Here is a 17,927-nt window from a genome sequence, read left to right on the forward strand (position 1 = left end):
CGGTTGTAGCCACAGCTGCCCTGGGGCAGACTGACAGAAGCGAGGCTGCCATATCACGCCATCGGCCCCTCTGGCCAGTACACAGATATATGACACTCCCACAAACTGACATGAGGGTGACTCGGTGCATCTTACATGGACATTTAATGCTTTAATTGTTAAATCATAGAGTGAAAAAAAACAATCAAATAATGCACTGCTTGTGCTGGGATAAGCTGCGTAGTGCTGTTGTGTCAGTAACACATTAAAAGTGTTCATTTATAGCTTCAGCACTGTAAGATAGTTTATGAGTATCCAAAGTATTCCAAAGAAAATTTAATTATCTTTTTTGCAAAACAGTTTTTAGCCTTTATACTTACATAAGATATATTCTCTGGTTATCCACATCTTAATACTTAAATGCGTTATTATGCAAAGAATGTAAAACGCAGTACACATTGACTGCTTAAAGTCAACACAACTTAAATATATTTATGAATTAAAAATATTAGTAGTAGTATAGATATACAGATATGTTTATCAGTATCCAAACATTAAACGCTATCAAGCAGCAGTGGATCATAAACGGTGACATCATCTACCCTCCCAAGACTTGGTGTGACTACCCCCCCCCCCCCCCGACACTCAGAGTTCAGTCCACAGATCTGAAAGCCAGGGGTCCCGGCCTTTTGGAGGGAAAAGCTTGTGGCGTCTCCCATCTGTCATCAGCACAGCGGCCAAATGAGCCTGTTCTTTACTGGGAGCCAACAAGATAGATTGAGCCACTTCATCATGGCTGTATGGGGCAGAGTTGAAGCACTGCACTGCATGCCTCTTTGACAGCCTGCCCTCCCCCTCTGTGCCTCTCTATGGTTACCATCAGGATAATATAGAGTACAGCGAACTCATTAGCAGTACTACCACTGTGACTGCAATTTTCAATTACTGAATAATTATTTGCACTCATCAACATAACAGGGAAGCTTGATCCTCAGCTTATATTACCCATGAAAAGCTGGTTTGTTATGAAAGACCATGGTGGTCCATGTGGTTTACTTATTTCTCTGAATCATCTGGTTTGTTTGTGCTTCAGTCTCTGACAAGAATGAATCTGAGACAGAATTTGTGAACAAGAAATTCAACCTTACGATAAAACTTTAAAGCAAATAAATGAACATTAAACACATTGCTTGCTTCCTGGGAAAATCATATGGCTTAGACAATTCTGCACGATTTACATCAAATGCCAAAGCAAAATTTTTGTAGTATGAAAAAGAGAACTGTCAGGTCACACATCCAGCTCTTTTCATTACAACTAGAGATGGACCGATCCGATATTACGTATCGGTATCGGTCCGATACTGACCTAAATTACTGGATCGGATATCGGAGAAAAATAAAAAATGTAATCCGATCCATTAAATATCACGAAAGCACCTCACAAAACTTGCAACACGCCGTAACTCACCTCAGAACGTTAGCACGTCGGAGCAGTATGCATCACGTGATAGAGCGGCTGTGGCATGCGGGACCTGTCAGTGGTCTGGATAGCATGTGGAGCTTCGCTAGCAACCCGGTATTTCATCTCCGACAAAGTTATCCCCGAGAGAAGTAAAGCAAGTGTGTAAGTCCATCTCTGAATGTTTGTAAAGCATTCCTGCGTTAATCTTACCAAACGATATATGGAGCGACTGCCTCTTCTGGCTGCTACTTCAATCATGAAACTGCTTAACGATCAGCTGATCGGCTTTTCTGTCGCAAGTCCGTCTCTCTGGTTTGTTTTTGGCCCACTTTGCACCAGAAAGAGGAAACCAGCGGCTGAACAACAGCAGCACGTTTAAGCTTGATAAGCTGTTGTTAGAATTTATTTATTATTACTTTCTACTCGAGGATCTTTTTCTACGTAGCTGACGGCTGGTAACTGTGCAGGGGCGGATCTAGCAAAGTTTAGCCAGGGGGGCCGATAGGGCATGAACAGGGAAAAGGGGGCACAAAGACATACTTTTCTTTCTTATTCTCATTTAAAATGTCTAGCTTTTAATAAATAATTATCCGAATCTTACACCCAAAGTTTTAATTTGATGTAAAATGTATAGAAGTCCATTACTGTATATAGTGACTATTAAGTCTAATATATATACCCTAGTAAGCTATAGTACTTTTTCCTTTGGGAAGGTACCATCTGTGCAGTCTGCAATTTTGTTGAAGAAAGATGTTGAATCTATTTAATATTTCTTGAAAAATAATTGATTTCTGTGCATTTTTTTTCACACTGCATCAAATTAAGGTTGATTACGTTGATTAAGCATCATGAGGTGGAGTGTGAGGGGTGGTTCCCTATTTTTTATTTATTTATTTTTGTTGTTGCTGGGAGTTGGAACCCTATTAGTTAGGTTGCTTAATATTTACGCTAAGTACTCTTTAAAATACCAGAATAGGGAGGATGGTGTAGGTTTAAGTTTATTAGATTGATCAGTATTGCTGAACTATGAAATATTTTTTTTGCATATAGGTATAACAGAATAGCTTTAGTGTAGTTGTTGTTTTAAACTTGAGTATGAACTTATACAAAATGCAGCAAGATATTTAAAAAAAAAAACAGTTTTGTTGATTAAAAAACATTATATCGGATTCATATCGGTATCGGCAGATATCCAAATTTATGATATCGGTATCGGTATCGGACATAAAAAAAGTGGTATCGTGCCATCTCTAATTACAACAATATAAAATTAGAAAGCAATTATTAATAATATTTTTTTTTAAAGGCAATGCATGTTTAAAGTGGGCATAGTCCACAAGTTAATTGGAACACCCACCTTTAATGTTCTTGTTTGGTGGTGCTGATTTATTACCCCCTTGACGACCTTTCAATCCAACCAACAAAATTAATATAGTTTCAAACAATGTGGGGAGGAAAATAGTGTTCTTTATTATTTATAATAACTAATGTTCTTTTGCCTCTACTGAAATAACCCTAAAACAATGAAGATAAAATCATTTTTTTGGAATGATTTACTAACATAAACCACAGTTGACATTATAAATCCATCTGTCAGCTTGTTGTGGCTGAAATTATTGCAAGTAAATACTGAGAAAATGGTACAGCAGTTTCTCTTTTAAAAACTAAAGGAAAGCCATGTGAACTGGAACTCCACTAGCCTGCAATTGCAGGAAGAAAAATAACTGTGAGGGGTAGGGAAGTGTGTTCTTCTTTACCTGCTATATTTGGCTGATCATGCTATACCAACAGTTTTCTATACGACATGAAAAGATAATATAGACTGATAGATAGACAAATGCTGATGGATCCTTGATGTTGTTGGGCTTAGTCAACATAATCTTTCCTGTGGAAGTCAACCGCAATCCCTTTTGTCTTGCTGAAATTCAAAAGAGGAACATTTCTTCTGGACCACTCCACAAATGCCCCTTTTCCACTAGTGCCTACTAAGCTCTGACTCGGCTCATTTTTTAGGGCAGCGGTCCCCAACCTTTTTTGCGCCACGGACCGGTTTATGCCCGACAATATTTTCACGGACCGGCCTTTAAGGTGTCGCGGATAAGTACAACAAAATAAAACTAGTACCGGTACCAAAAAAAAGAAGATTTATTCATAACACACGTGAAAAGACCCAGGAAAACCGAGTTGACGATAAAAACAATAACAAAATAACGCTGAAAACCGATAAAAACCCTGAAAACCATACATTTCACACCTGAGCCTCTACTCTCGCAGCCCGGTACCAAAAGACTCACGGACTGGTACCGGTCCGAGGCCCGGGGGTTGGGGACCGCTGTTTTAGGGTACCAGTCCATGCTCCTTTGGGTGGCAATCTCACTTGTTGTTGGCTCTTTCTCTTTCGGTAGAGCATCACTTCCTGATCTTATTACAATGCACAGTGGTGTTTCACTAACAGTATTCACTCACTGTGTCTTTAGGGATTTGCTAGCTTAGCTTAGCTTGTAGCCTACTCACTAGCAGCATAGCCTCTTCAGGTCCCTCCACCACTTTTTATTCATTGTGTCAGATGTTTAGTTACTCCTCTGTTTCCATTAGTAATAACGATACTTGTAATACATGTATTCCATGTCCCTATTGCCAGTCTTGGCAGCCGGGGGTCAGTCCGCCAGGGCCTCCCGGCCGGGCCCCATGGCCTAAGGCCCGGCCACCAGACGCTCGCCCTCGGGCGAGCGTCTGGTGGCCGGTGTTCCTGCCCCTGCCCACTTGGGGCAGGAACCCCAAGGAACCCCACTTGGGGTTCCTGCCCCAAGTGGAGGAGTTCAAGTATCTCGGGGTCTTGTTCGCGAGTGATGGGAGAAGGGAGCCGGAGATCGACAGACGGATTGGGGCTGCAGCTGCAGTAATGCGGACGCTGCACCGGTCCGTCGTGGTGAAGAGGGAGCTGAGTGTAAAAGCGAAGCTCTCAATTTACCGGTCGATCTACGTCCCTACCCTCACCTATGGCCACGAGCTGTGGGTAGTGACCGAAAGAACGAGATCGCGGATACAAGCGGCAGAAATGAGCTTCCTCCGAAGGGTGGCTGGCCTCTCCCTTAGAGATAGGGTGAGAAGTTCGGCCATCCGGGAGGGGCTCAGAGTAGAGCAGCTGCTGCTCCACATCGAAAGGAGCCAGCTGAGGTGGTTCGGACATCTGACAAGGATGCCCCCTGGGCGCCTCCTGGGTGAGGTGTTCCAGGCATGTCCCACCGGGAGGAGGCCCCGGGGCAGACCCAGGACACGCTGGAGAGATTATATCTCTCGGCTGGCCTGGGAACGCCTTGGTATTCCCCCGGATAAGCTGGAGGAGGTGGCTGGGGAGAGGGAGGTCTGGGCCTCTTTGCTTAGGCTGCTGCCCCCGCGACCCGGCCCCGGACAAAGCGGATGAGGATGGATGGATGGATGGATGGATGGATGGTAATACATGTAGCCTATTTGCACCTCTGGAGATCACTGAATTGGAGACCCAGGCTAGACACCTTTGAAAGACCTGTAGCTAGCCAAGATGTTGGTAAAATCCAAGTCAAAACATCAGTTTAGCTGGAAAAAGAGGCATCAGCTTCATTTGTCATGGTTGAAAATCAGATAGATTATCCATCTACATGTTCAATGACATAAAGCATAGGTGTCAAATTCTGGCCCGCGGGCCAAATTTGGCCCGCAGCCTAATTACATTTGGCCCGCCAAGCCATACCAAATTATTATTAGAGCTGGCCTACTGGTTTTATACAGCTAATATATATATATTGTTTACTATTAAGCTTTGCTTGTTCCATATTCAGTTTTTCAGCAAAACTTGTTTGAGTCCATGAGAAGAGATTCATTCTTAAATCTGGGGGAAGATTTTTTTTTTTCTATAAATATTAATGTTAGCCCGCAACCTTGTTCTAGGCCCACTGTGTATCTGAGTTTGACACCCCTGACATAAAGGGTTATTCTGTTATTTTCATTTAGCTACAGCCACCATCATTCGAGGTGGTAACACCCCACCATACCAGCTAGTAGTTGGTGGGTGTGGCCTACTAGCATTAAGAATTGGAGTGGCAACAAGTCATATCCGTAAGTTCATTCACTGAGTTGACAAAAATCAAAACTGCTCTTGTTTCTTTCAGGAGCTCAGATTTGTGTTATAATTAAACTCCGGCAGCCAACCCATTGACAGACTAAAGGCACAAACAAACTTTCTGGGAGCCTTTGTTTTAAGTTTTACTCATTAGTTAAAGACACAAACTCACACAACAAACTCTGACCAGCAAATGCTGCTGAAAAAGCATGTTACTTAAAATGAACCCCTTTGCTTGCACAGTTTGTGATTATGATTGCATTAAAACAGATGCTTCCATTGCATAGGCATGTGGAAAGAATAATTATAAGACTCATTTCATTCACATTAACATAGTTATTCACCTGCCTCGTACCAGGTCTTTGGAACTGCTTGAAGTAAATTATTACATTATTACATTATGAGTTTCTATTGTTAACTCATTGTCAAAATGAGATTTTATGAACAATTACCACACAACGATATTAAGTAAAAGAGATTCAATTTATGTTCAAAACTTACAGTTTTACATTGTAATTTTAAGTGCTTCTGCCTTGGGCGTTTGCTTGGTCTCTAACCCTTTTACTATGATTTCATTTATATGCATGACAGACTGCAGTCAAGTGCTTAGTCATCAGTGAGCTTATAGTCCAGCTTGAAGTGATTTCCAGAGTTTATAATATTCCAACTAACCACAGCTAGGCCTCAAAATGTGATCATGTCACCGTAACCCTGACATCATTTTTATTTAATTATATTCTTTATATCTTGTGTACAATTATCCAAATTGCAGTCTGAAGTACAGAGTGCAGAGAAGTGCACTATCCACTGTGAAGTGCTGAAAGACAAGGTTTTTTTCATTGGAATTTTGATGGGGTTTTGTGTTGTTTTTGTTGAAATGAGATCAGATACTACTACCAGCTATTTTGTTAGTTAACATGTTTTATGAATTTTCCATCTTAAACAAATATTAAATTACCTCAATGGTCAAAGCTTTATACTTAAAAGAAACAAATAGCCCACGCATCAAGTCTGCGTTTGTGTGGTTTGTTAAGATTTTAAGTGTCCTTCATTAATCCCATGTTGATAGAAAAAAAATGAGCAACTACACCTTCAGCAGCCTGTTCCTTATTTTTTCACTGCTTCTCGTCTCTCACCATGCTGCAGACACACTCAACTTTTCACCATGAATTAGAGTTCACAGTCAGGCATCAAAAAATGGCTCCTTTCCTTGTGGAGTCTCTGTCAGCAGTCAGAGCACTCTGCTGTCCTCATATTTCTTTTTTTTTTCTCCATTCCTTTTTGGCTCATTGTCCCTCTTATCTGTAGCTCTGTCTGCTTTCTCTTTTTGTTATCTGGAGCAACTATGAAATAATAAAGGGGAAGAAGAAAGCAGGACGAGACATACAAGATGAATACTATAGGTGCTGAGGACACAGAAATCTCCAGATGGCTATCGCTTGTTGCCACCATTAGTCTGTGTGCACTTGAAAAAATAAGCATGGGGCCTCTAGCATATTGTTGATCCTTTACAATGTAAGTCTTTTATTTTTTTTCTTATATTCAGTGTCACTGTGAAAAAAGAAAAACTTTATCTTAATGACTAAAATGTCTAAAAACAGAATGTACATAATACACAACCAGATTTTTTGTTTTCTGCCGCTGAAAAAGATAATCATGATCTCTTGATCTATAACATCCCTAAATTAAGGTAAGGTAATAAATTATTGTTGTTGTTTGCAAGAAGTATTTTGACCTCATTTTGTGGGTCTTTGTGAGTGTAAGTACTTTAAAGCAAAGTGTGAACCTCTCAGTGATGTATACATGTATTGCTTTATATTTTAAGCACACATTGATTGTTATAGCATTTTCCATAACCATCAAGAATACCCATAATAAAAAATACAACAGTAATCTGGACTGTCAAAACTAATAAAGAAATCTCCCCAAGCACAGACATTTACACAAATGTACATAATGTAGAATCTGAAATCAAAGTGGAATAAAATAAAAGATTAGGATATGCAAGTAATGTGGGTGCACACACAGCAGTAGGAGATGCAGTCCACAGGAAAACTCGGGCTAAAGGTGGTGGCTCCTTGCTTATTCAACACCCATAACAATTTATTTACAGATACTAGAAATGTACGTTATATCATTGCCATGCAATAGAGAACACATATAGAGTAAATACTTAGAATTTACCTCTTTTAAGCACATTTATAAATAAAATTACTATTCATGTTTCTGACAAAATGTAATAAAAAACAAAAGTCCATCATAACCAAGAAATAAGTCGAAAGACATGTTTAGCATGAGCAAATATATATATATATAGCAAGGTCTCTCATCACTATTAATGTTTGGGGTTTTTTGTTGTTTTTTAATGAAGTAGAAGCAGATTCATGTCAGTCTATATCACAGAAGGCCATTCACGCTCAGCATTTTTTGACATCGATATTTCTCCCCTTGCTGGCTGCGATTGGCTTCTTTTGGAGCTGACTGATGATCAGTCTCAACATCGTCTGCAAACTGACTGTCAGACTGATTAGACAGTGGTTCTATAGCTCACCTGGTGGAGCAGGTGACCCGTGTACTGAAGGCTAGAGTACTCACTGCAGGGACGTGACCCAGACCATTTCCTGCGAGTATCGTTCCCTCTCACTCTGTCCCCAACCTCCAGCATACTGTCTGCTTTGTCCTGTCCAATAAAGGCCCCATATTCTGAAGTCTTCTTCATCTTTCTCTTCTAAAATCCCTGAGCTTCTCTGAATAACGAACATTTTTGCCACCTTGATCAACAATGAGCAACACATGAAAGATATTTCTCTGTTGTGTCACACCCCCGAATTACAGCTGGGACAGAACATGAGGAAATATAGAATAGATCCTGAAAAACCGAGACCAAAGCGTGCGGGAAAGGGAGAGCAGAAAGGTGTAGGTGTTTAAAATGTAACAATGTAGGAACCTTGCACAGGAAACGCAGGAACAGAAAGACAAAACACACAGAGGCACAGAAACAGGCATAGAAACAAATACAGCCCCATTTCTCCCCCCTCATCTTTCTCACATCTTCCTCTCTCTCTCACACAAACACACACACATATAGATATAGATACAAATACAGCCCCCATTCCCTACCTCATCCCACAAACACACACAAGCTGACAACAGGCTATGCAGGTTAAGGACAGAATGAAAGGACACATCTCCTCCAGACTTTTATAATCCATGGGTACACTGGATCTGAACACCACATGTGTAAGTGTGTGTCTGTGTGCATAAAGCATGTGCTTTCAGTCACACTCTATAGCCAGGACCGTAAAGCTTGTAAATTCTCTTTTGTTGTTATAAAACCCAACAGAACATACACATCTCTGATCAAATCATCTTCCAATTTTTACATTTGTAGTTGTGTTCCCTCCAAATATCAAGTTAGCATTCTGACTAGCAGTATGCATAGAAACAGAAAAAAAGCCCCGGGAGGCATGCAGTTTTGGGAGGAGTACAGTTTGTAGTTACCCCAAGAGAGTGGTGGGTAGTGTTTTGTTCAGTATAACCAGTATTAGTGAAAACACATAGTCAGAATGTCCAGAACTAAAGTAAACAGAGGATATCCCACCATTCCCTATGCGAAAGTAATCTCTTGTGTACTTATTATATGTACAGTATGTCTCATAAGACTTTTGTGTCTCATGCTGTGAGAGACTGTGGGCCCTTTTGCATTTTTCTCACACAACGCAATTAGAGATGAATGGATTGCAATTCTCTTGACCAATTCCAAAGCATAACCTGCTGATTCTAATTCTCTTTCCACTAACTCGCAGTATGTACAAGCAAAAATCGAATTTTCTTCAATGCAAAATATTTTTTTTGCAATAAAAGAAATGATTAGCCTTTACAGTTTATCCTAAACTGAAGTTACAGGAGCTTCTCTGACTTAGACAACAACTCTCAGCAATCTCTGTGAAGACGTAGAAATAATGAACTGAAGATGAGTTTTTGTACACCAGCACCTTACCACAAAAAAGCAGATAGGCAGCTGCTTTTCTCTTTAACTTTCCTCATAACTACTTTGATCCTCTGCTCATACCAAGGCTCATACCAAGGCATTTTGCTTGTGGCTGGCATGGAGCAGCGAACTTTAGCTTTAGCCATTTTGCCTTTGTGAGCTCATTTAAAGGGTCCATGTTCAACTGGATAATGGTGATTTAAGTGTCTTTATTCTTTTGCCAGTGTTTTCATGAGGGTTCCCTCATAGTTTAGTTTGGTGAACTTTGTGTCTACCCTCACAGTAATGAGCTTTACGCTGACAACGTGTTAGCATTTGGCTGCAAGTGTGTCACCAAACGTAAGTTGACAATACCGGATATGCCTATTCCATTTCCATTTCTAATCATTTTCTTAAATCATGTTTAATTTGCATGTTTTTGGTGAATAAGAAAATTGTGAAAGAGAAAGCTTTATGAATAAAGGACATAAATATAGTTATAAAATAGTTATTATTTTTTCCTCTCGCTCACTTTTATTATGCACAATGGTACAATTCCATTTTGGCAGTTGTTTTAAAACAATGGTGGCTCACAGTTTGTGTTTTTTATTTTTTTGCTGTATAATTGAGATTTTATAATAGACACTTTGCGTGTGTTTGCTTTTGATTTCCCCTTCAAATATGCGGTTCAACCAATAAATTGTCTGTTTGTTTACCTCTGGATGTTTGTCTGACAGCTCATCTTTCTCATCCTGTTTGACTTCTTGTTGAACAGATCTCAGCAATCAGTCTTGAGATAAAATATTACGAGTAAAGACAGAAATGATGGCCACAAAATGAATGTCCTTTAGACAAAGACACCGCTTCTTTTATTCCTCCACTAAAACCTTCTCAGTAGGCATAAAAGAATCTCTGAGCGTCCTAACCTTCAGACTGTCTCTTCTCATTTTAATTCTCTTCTCACAACAGCCTGTCAGCTCAAGAAATGTTCTTCAGTAGTGTATCACAAATCGCCTTGATTTTCCATTTTTAATCCACAGAAATATATCAAACACCACCTCCCAGGTGTGCAGTAATCATGGATTATGTTCACTAAGCAACCACTAAGTCATACATAATGGATTTGGTCAACAGCCTAAAAGAGACAGCATATCCTTCTGTATAATTACTTAGATCTTCTTATCTCAGGCGTAATCACATTCCATGGTTTTGATAAGACTTCTTGATGAGTGAGAAGGATTTCAGAGGACTTTTTTTCCATCACTTCGTTTTACCGACTCTCTTGGGAGGGAGTATGGAAAGGAAGAAATGGTTTGCTTAAAAAATAAATAAAATAAAGAAATCGTTGTTGGAAATTAATCCTTCTCTCTGTATTCCAGAGAAGCCTCCACGATTTCAAGCTGACATGTTGCATTGCTCCACCAGTTTTAAATTATCATACAGATAATGCAAGTCTATGTGACAGTCTGTTGCTTTAGTTCACTTTAATGGAATGACATTAAAGCCCTTTTACAGTCGAGTGGAGAGTGAATGCAAGGAAAAGTGTACGATGTCATTCTATAACGTTCTCGCCTGTGCAGAAGGGCAGTTACTTAGGCAGTGAAGCTCACAGTCTGATTTAATTCATTACACACACCTCACACACAGAGGAAACCCTTGTCTTCCCAAAATGCATATATTCAACTCGGGGGAAGGGAGAGAAAATGTACACCAGCCTTTGCCAGGTACGGCACTGTGTATCTGCATCAGCTAATCGATTGGTACTGTGAGACTGAGTCAACAGCTGTAACTGGACAGATGTACTGTCAGTCTCTGTGGCTGTTTCTCCTAGTTCAACTTGGAATTTATCTTCCACCTTTTGTCTGCAAAGTCTTTTTTTTCAGTCAAGACTTGGAAACACTTCTTTTGTTAGGAATGTATTTCTGATTTCAGTATTAGCTCTGACTGGCAGATTTAACCTGCAAATCTTCAAGTTCAACAAAAGAAAAAGTGCTGTTATGATGGGTTTTGTCAAATCAATATTTGACAAGACCACCTTTAACCTCCTCCCTAGATGATCCAAAAATGCTACAACATTGCCCGATAGAATTCCTGCTCATCGATTTGCAGAACTGGTCAAATAAAATTAGACAAACTTACCTTTCTACACGTCTCTCACCATTTATGATTTATGATATACGGTTCTGAGTGGGCCCATTCAACATGCAGGAGTTGCAAGAGTCATTGCAAGTGGCTAGTTTTTGGAAGATTTCCTAACTTAGGACACTGCAGAAGCTTTGAGTGTATTATTTAATAAAAAACATGAATGTACACCTTGAGTCTGAAAAGTCAAGTGAATGTAGAAGTAACTTAAGTTTTTTTTCTAATGGCTAGCAGGGGGCAAAAGAAATATACTGTATTGAATTTGGTTGAAGTTGAAAGGTGTTTTTCATTATGTTAATAATAGAGGAATAGTCTAAAGCCTTATATGTATCTGGAGAAGATGAGCAGGGAAACATAACCATTTTCTTGGCAGAGGTGTTTTGATTTTGATTTTCAAGTGATGTAACACATAAACCCTGCCTCTCCATATTTATATATGGATAATGTAATAGACACTGTGTGAGAGAGATGCAACATAAGTGTTATAATAATGCATACATTGCATACATTCTTGCACAGCTATGCAATGTTTTTAATTGTTGTGCAAAGTCTAAGAGGTGCAGAATAAGGCTCATTATGATTCGGCGTCACCACTGCTGCTTTGAACTGTTGTCTGCTGAAGGTTGGAATTTAAGATTTCTTGGACTGGGGCCACACTGTACAGATTTGTACACCAGGCGTCCTTCCCTACTGCCTGGTCATGATCAGCTGGCAGTTCAGCTTCTCTCGTCACCTAAGGGGCCAAAACATACCGCCACTGCACACGGTGTGCTGGTAAAAAACTGCACCAATAAATAACCTCATGCTGGAACATGATGTCCGTTATGAATAGACTGTAATCAGCACCGAGGTCCAAAAATAGAAACCCAGTTGAGTCCAGATCAGGCAGTGTATTCCTCACAATCATACCCCTACAGATTTCCCTGTCAGTGCCAATTGAGGCTTTGTGATCCCTCAACAGAAAAATTGCATCCCTACACGCGGGTGCTTTGCAGCACCACATCCCACAAAAGGACTTTAAGAAGCCCAAGAAGACGTCTTGACATTAAAGGCAGTCCTGTTGTCAATCAGACACACATTTTCCTCCATGGCAATAAAGTAACACTTGATGCAGGGGTTTGTAGTTGTGGAGTTCAGTTTATATTTAACAATGTCATTCATTTCCAAGCGCTCAGCACTTTTCTTTGGTGAGTAAAAACTGTAGTTAGCCAGCTATCAACAGAAAGTTCTGATCAGCAGTTTTTGCACGATAATGTTCCTTATAGTCCCAAATCAACTCTCTTCATTATTGACCACCTGTGAGAACAAACATTATTTGTAAAGTAAATGTAGCGCAGGTGCTGAGGTGATCTGCAAAGCTTTTTTGGCTTTCGTTCATTTAACACCATAATTTCTGGTCGCAATTGTAAATATACTCTACAAGCAGTGACACATCAATTTTTCTTTGGAGTCTTGTGTCTCCAAAGAAAACTTTTCGCACAAAGGGGTCCTCCATCTTGTTTCTTTACTTGTCTCATTGCTATAGACCAACACAACCTGGACCTTTGTGATAAAAGTAAGCCAGAAGCAGGGGGAGATCTGTGTGTCTTTTCAGGCACCGCCCTCACAACTTTCCATAGCTCAATGAAATGTGATTACAGAAGACTTTCAAAGAACACTAAGAGATCAACCATCTGATAGGGAGCATTGAAATTCACACTGGTTTGCTTTCGGAGTGAGTGATGCTTATTGCATATCCTCCCATCTGCACTGCTGATAGTTGAGACATAATGAGAAGTGCAAAGACAAAGTGTGTTGAGAGGCTGTATCATTGCTCCAACTTTGAAGGGTATATCTCTCATCCTCTCCCTCCAGCTGGCGACTCCCTCCCTCTGGCACTGTCTCAGCTGCTGGTAGTGGTCTAGGGCTCAGGGTTATGGCCGTGTCACTGGCATCACAGACAGGCAGCAGATGAGCCACGTACACTCATACAAACACAAACACAGTCATATAAGCAAAAAATCACACACAGACGTGCCATATGCAAATAGACCTATAGATGAAGAAAGCATATGGCTCCTTTTTCTTCTTTTTGTATTATTTCTAAAACCCCGTTGTGGCTTTTGCAGTTTGCCTACATTTATGAATGTATGTTTGATTCTAAATAAAATTATTGATTAAATGTGATCTTGAACTCCTTCCTGTTGGCAACGTGTTCATGTGAAAGATTTAATTCAAGATCAGTGTTTTGGCCTATTTAAAACTGTTAACTAGAGCTAGCGGGTTTCTAGTGCTGGAGGCAAGTTAGCATGTAAAATATAAATTTTTAGACAACTTCTATTTTCTTTTGGGCTTTACCAAAGCAAATATATATACCTTACTACAGCTAAGAGCTTTTCGCCGCCTTTATCAAACCTTTCTGAATTAAATTATACATGTCACATTTCAAAATGGGATAAACAGCACAGTTAAAATTAAATAAATTGTGGCACTGACAGCACTTCTACTACTCCTGGCTTGTTGCTGACTTACGAGCATATTAGCGGTTAGCTCCCTATCTTAATTAGCATTTAGCACTGCAAAAAGTCTTTCTCCTCTAAGCTTTACAAGCTTTTTTATAACACACAGATGAACCTTAAGTTATAGAAATGCAATACACTGAATTAACCAACAAATGTTTTAATGTTCAGCCCATCAGAGACTGCTGACTGACTCAGCAAACTGAAAGCTTTGACAGAATAAAAACTAGCTTTGCACCATGTACAGCACATGCCTTCCTTGTCTTGCCTCGGTTAAGATGGGGAAATTATTCCCTTTAACTGGAGAAAGATGACAGAGACACAAGGGGCATCCTTCCTCCAGAAGAGGCAGGCATGTTATCTGACTTTACTTTTTGTCTCAGGATTTAGGGGCTTGGAAATTCATGGAAACTCAGCACAAGTTCAGGGAGACAAAGATGTGTGTCTTTGGTCATGCATACAGATGTGTAGTCATGCTTAGTGATGCGTAGACAATGAGGCTGAAGAGTCAGACAGTGATTGAAGGAGCGTGAGCAGGGCTCACTGATCAGTCCGTCAAATCACATCTGCGTCAGCTCTTTTGAGACTTTGCTGTGACTTTATCTACCGAAAGTGCCCATGTGCCTTACTAAAAGAATAGACGTGCATCCTTTTTTGCACAAAGCAGCAGAATTGTATAATCCCTAGGCTGGTTGTAACTTAAAGGAAGCTTAAATGGGGGATGTTTAAAAAGCCTAGCCCTTTCTTTTGTGACGTTACGATGTTCAACATGTGTCACAGTGGCACCTCTTAAAATGAAACGGTCACAGGAAATTGCGGATCCGACAGTTTCTTGGATAGACCAATTAAATTGCTGTAATCTACATTAGACTTAAATTAAAGTTTTAGCTGAACGCCTGGACATTTGCCTGACAGTAGAAGAGGGTTTATGGCTCAGTGCATTGTACTTTTAACGAGTGACTCACACAGTCCCATAAGTCAGCAACAGCATGGTGTCACTTTATGTTCTACTTTTTCTCAACTGTTGTTTAATTGTGCAAATTAACCTTATGAACTGTCCTGCTCTACTCTTTTTACGCTGTTGTTTCGTTTTGTAGACAAACTGTGTAGACATAGTTATATGTTTTTGTTTTATTTTTGCATTTGAATTCAGTTTTAATTTTTTTTTTACTTTATATATTTATTCTGATTTCTTTTTCAGCTGAGCAGATAATATTATTGTTGAGTCTCTGATTCCATTATTCTAGATTCAAAATCGATATCTTGCATTTTGGTTCACATTTAGATTTTTTTAAATGGTAGATTAAGTCTTTTCTTGTCTGTTCCTTTTGTTCTTTAAATTCTGTTTCTCAGTCTGACGTCTGGTTAACTGTTAATATTCTGGATTCTGCATTTCTGTTTTACTTGCTTCCTGTTTGATGTTGATAATTAGTTTTCTCTGGTGTCTTGTGTTGGGCTGTACTTCAAGTCTTTCCGGCTGTCTTGACTATTTTCTTCTGTGTCACATCTCCCTCCTGTTTTCCTGTGTTATTTTTTGCAGTCTGTATCATTTTGAATTTGTTCACTTTTTTCCCTGAACACTAACTGCCAGCTATAAATCTCTATTTGTTTTATTGCCATTTTTATTCTGCATTTGGATCCATACTAAACTTAACAATAGATTTCAGTGCGGTTGTCTCTCCGAAAAGTGCACCATAATGCTTTTGTGTTATGTAACTTTCTGTCCAACTTCTTAACTCTTTTCCATAATAAGAATATTCACATGATAATAACTCATGACATTTAGAGGAATGAATGATCCATTTGTTTAAACTGTATGAAAATAATATGATGTATTTCAGAGGGAGCGTGGTTATGCAATGCACCCTCTGGCAGCCATTCTGAAGGTCTCTCAGTTCAGCAGCAGGAAAGAGTCACTGCAAACAGAAATATTAAGAAGGTTTGAGGATACAGAAGTTTTCAAAAGTACTGACAAATAAATATTTATGTTAACTAGCATATTGATGAATGGGAAATATGAAGGTTTCCACTTTGGTTGCCTCAGGATCTTGTTTTTGTTTTTTGCAGATGACGTGGTTCTGTTGGCATTAGGTGGTGGCCTCGGGCTCACACTAGAGTGGTTCACGGCTGACTATGAAGTGGCAGGAATGAGAATCAGCACCTCCAAATCTGAGGCCATGGTAAAACTAAAAAGGGTGGAGTGCCCACTCTAGCTCAGGGAGGAGAATGTTGACCACCATGGAGGGGAAAGGTTCAGAGACTGACAGATGGGTTGGTGCTACATCTGCAGTGATGCAGATGCTGCACTGGTATGTTGTGGAACGTAGAGGAGCTCAGAGTAGAGATGCTTCTCCTTGAAAGGGGTCAACTGAGAGGGTTCGGGCATCTGATTAGGATGCCCTCTGGGTGCTGCCTTGTTGAGGTGTTCTGGGCACGTCCTATCAGGAGGAGGAGGAGGGTAGACCCAGGACATGCTGGAAAGATTATGTCTTTTGGCTGGCCTTGGAACACCTGAGTGTTCTTCCCATCCATCTCCCATAAGGTGGAAGAGGTGGATGGGGGGGAGAGGTCTGAGCTTCTCTGCTTAAGCTGCTGCCTCCACAACCTAGTATTGAAAAAGTGGCAAATACACGATAATATCAATATTTAAATATCAAAATTAAGTAAAAGAATGTATGAAATCAAATTTTATTCTCAGAAAAAAAGGGCTGTCCTATTTCCAAAGCCTTTACTCAAAAGCACGATAAGGCCAAGCAAAAGTTTAGATTTGATTTTGATTTTGTCAGGTTTCAGTTAACGGACTCAGGCGCAGACCGGGACTCCTTACAGGATTTACAGATTTTATTTACACAACGACACCAGGTGATGCTATTTACAAAGTGCTGGAGGGAGGGGAGGGGGGTCCAGGGTTCCGGGGTATGTGAGGGAAAAGACGGGAATCTGACGTCCTCCAAAGGCTCTCTCTCTTCACTCCCCACACTGGGGAAACACCATCCACTCACTCGTCCACGGGATGACAGGCAGGCAGGGAAAGGTCCGGGATAGATCTGTACACAGAGATTATAGTTAGAGGCGAACAGACGGAACGAACTCACAGATCCTTATTTACAATCTACTGAGCGACTGACGCTGATAACTCAACGATCCAGCGACGAGTGACACAGTGCTGCTGTCTTAAATCGGCCTTGTGATTATCCCGATCGGCAGCAGGTGCGTGGGCCAGGGGCGGGAGCCCATAATGAGCATCGCCCCGGCAGGAGAGAGAGAGAGAGAGAGAGAGAGAGAGAAAACATGTTGCCTAATACAGAATCAGCTGGTGAGGCACAGGGACCATGACAGATTTGATTTTTTTTCCAGGGAAAAAAAAAAAAAAAAAAAAGCACAGAAGCAAAACTTTCTAAATCAAGAACACAAGACTCCAATCAGCAAACGTCCAGTGGAAAGGAGACGAAAGGTCTCAGAGCGTGAATTCTGGTCTCTAAACCTCATCCCACGAGGGCAAAAAAGGCCAAATGGTTGGCGTGGGCTCAAACTTTCAAAACACACTGCAGTACATGAAATGCATCATAGAAAGCTTCAGTTGTGGAACTATTGCGCCTAAATGTAAGTTTGAAATCTGTAGTGAATGAAATCTATCCTGACCGATGACAAGTCAAACTTTGTCCATCAGAACCATGAGAAATCCAAGCAGTATGAACATCATAAGAAACTCTTTTTGGAGCATATACACACCTCTTTTTGAGAGCCTTTTTGCAATAAATCAATTAAATTGCTGTA

At 40.2% G+C, this 17,927-nt stretch overlaps 1 long non-coding RNA gene across 1 annotated transcript; it reads right to left on the reverse strand.

Annotated features, from left to right (window-relative positions):
- Nucleotides 1-16,970: 16,970 nt before the first annotated feature.
- LOC145431853 (uncharacterized) lies at nucleotides 16,971-17,415 on the reverse strand. Its single transcript, XR_013912160.1, has 2 exons — nucleotides 17,279-17,415; nucleotides 16,971-17,197 (listed from the first exon to the last, which is right to left on the reverse strand). It is a non-coding gene; the product is annotated as an uncharacterized LOC145431853 (long non-coding RNA).
- Between the last annotated feature and the right edge of the window lie 512 nt (nucleotides 17,416-17,927).

The sequence above is a fragment of the Astatotilapia calliptera genome, chromosome 11 (genome assembly GCF_964374335.1).
Source record: "Astatotilapia calliptera chromosome 11, fAstCal68.1, whole genome shotgun sequence".
In the NCBI taxonomy this organism is placed as follows: Eukaryota; Metazoa; Chordata; class Actinopteri; order Cichliformes; family Cichlidae; genus Astatotilapia; species Astatotilapia calliptera.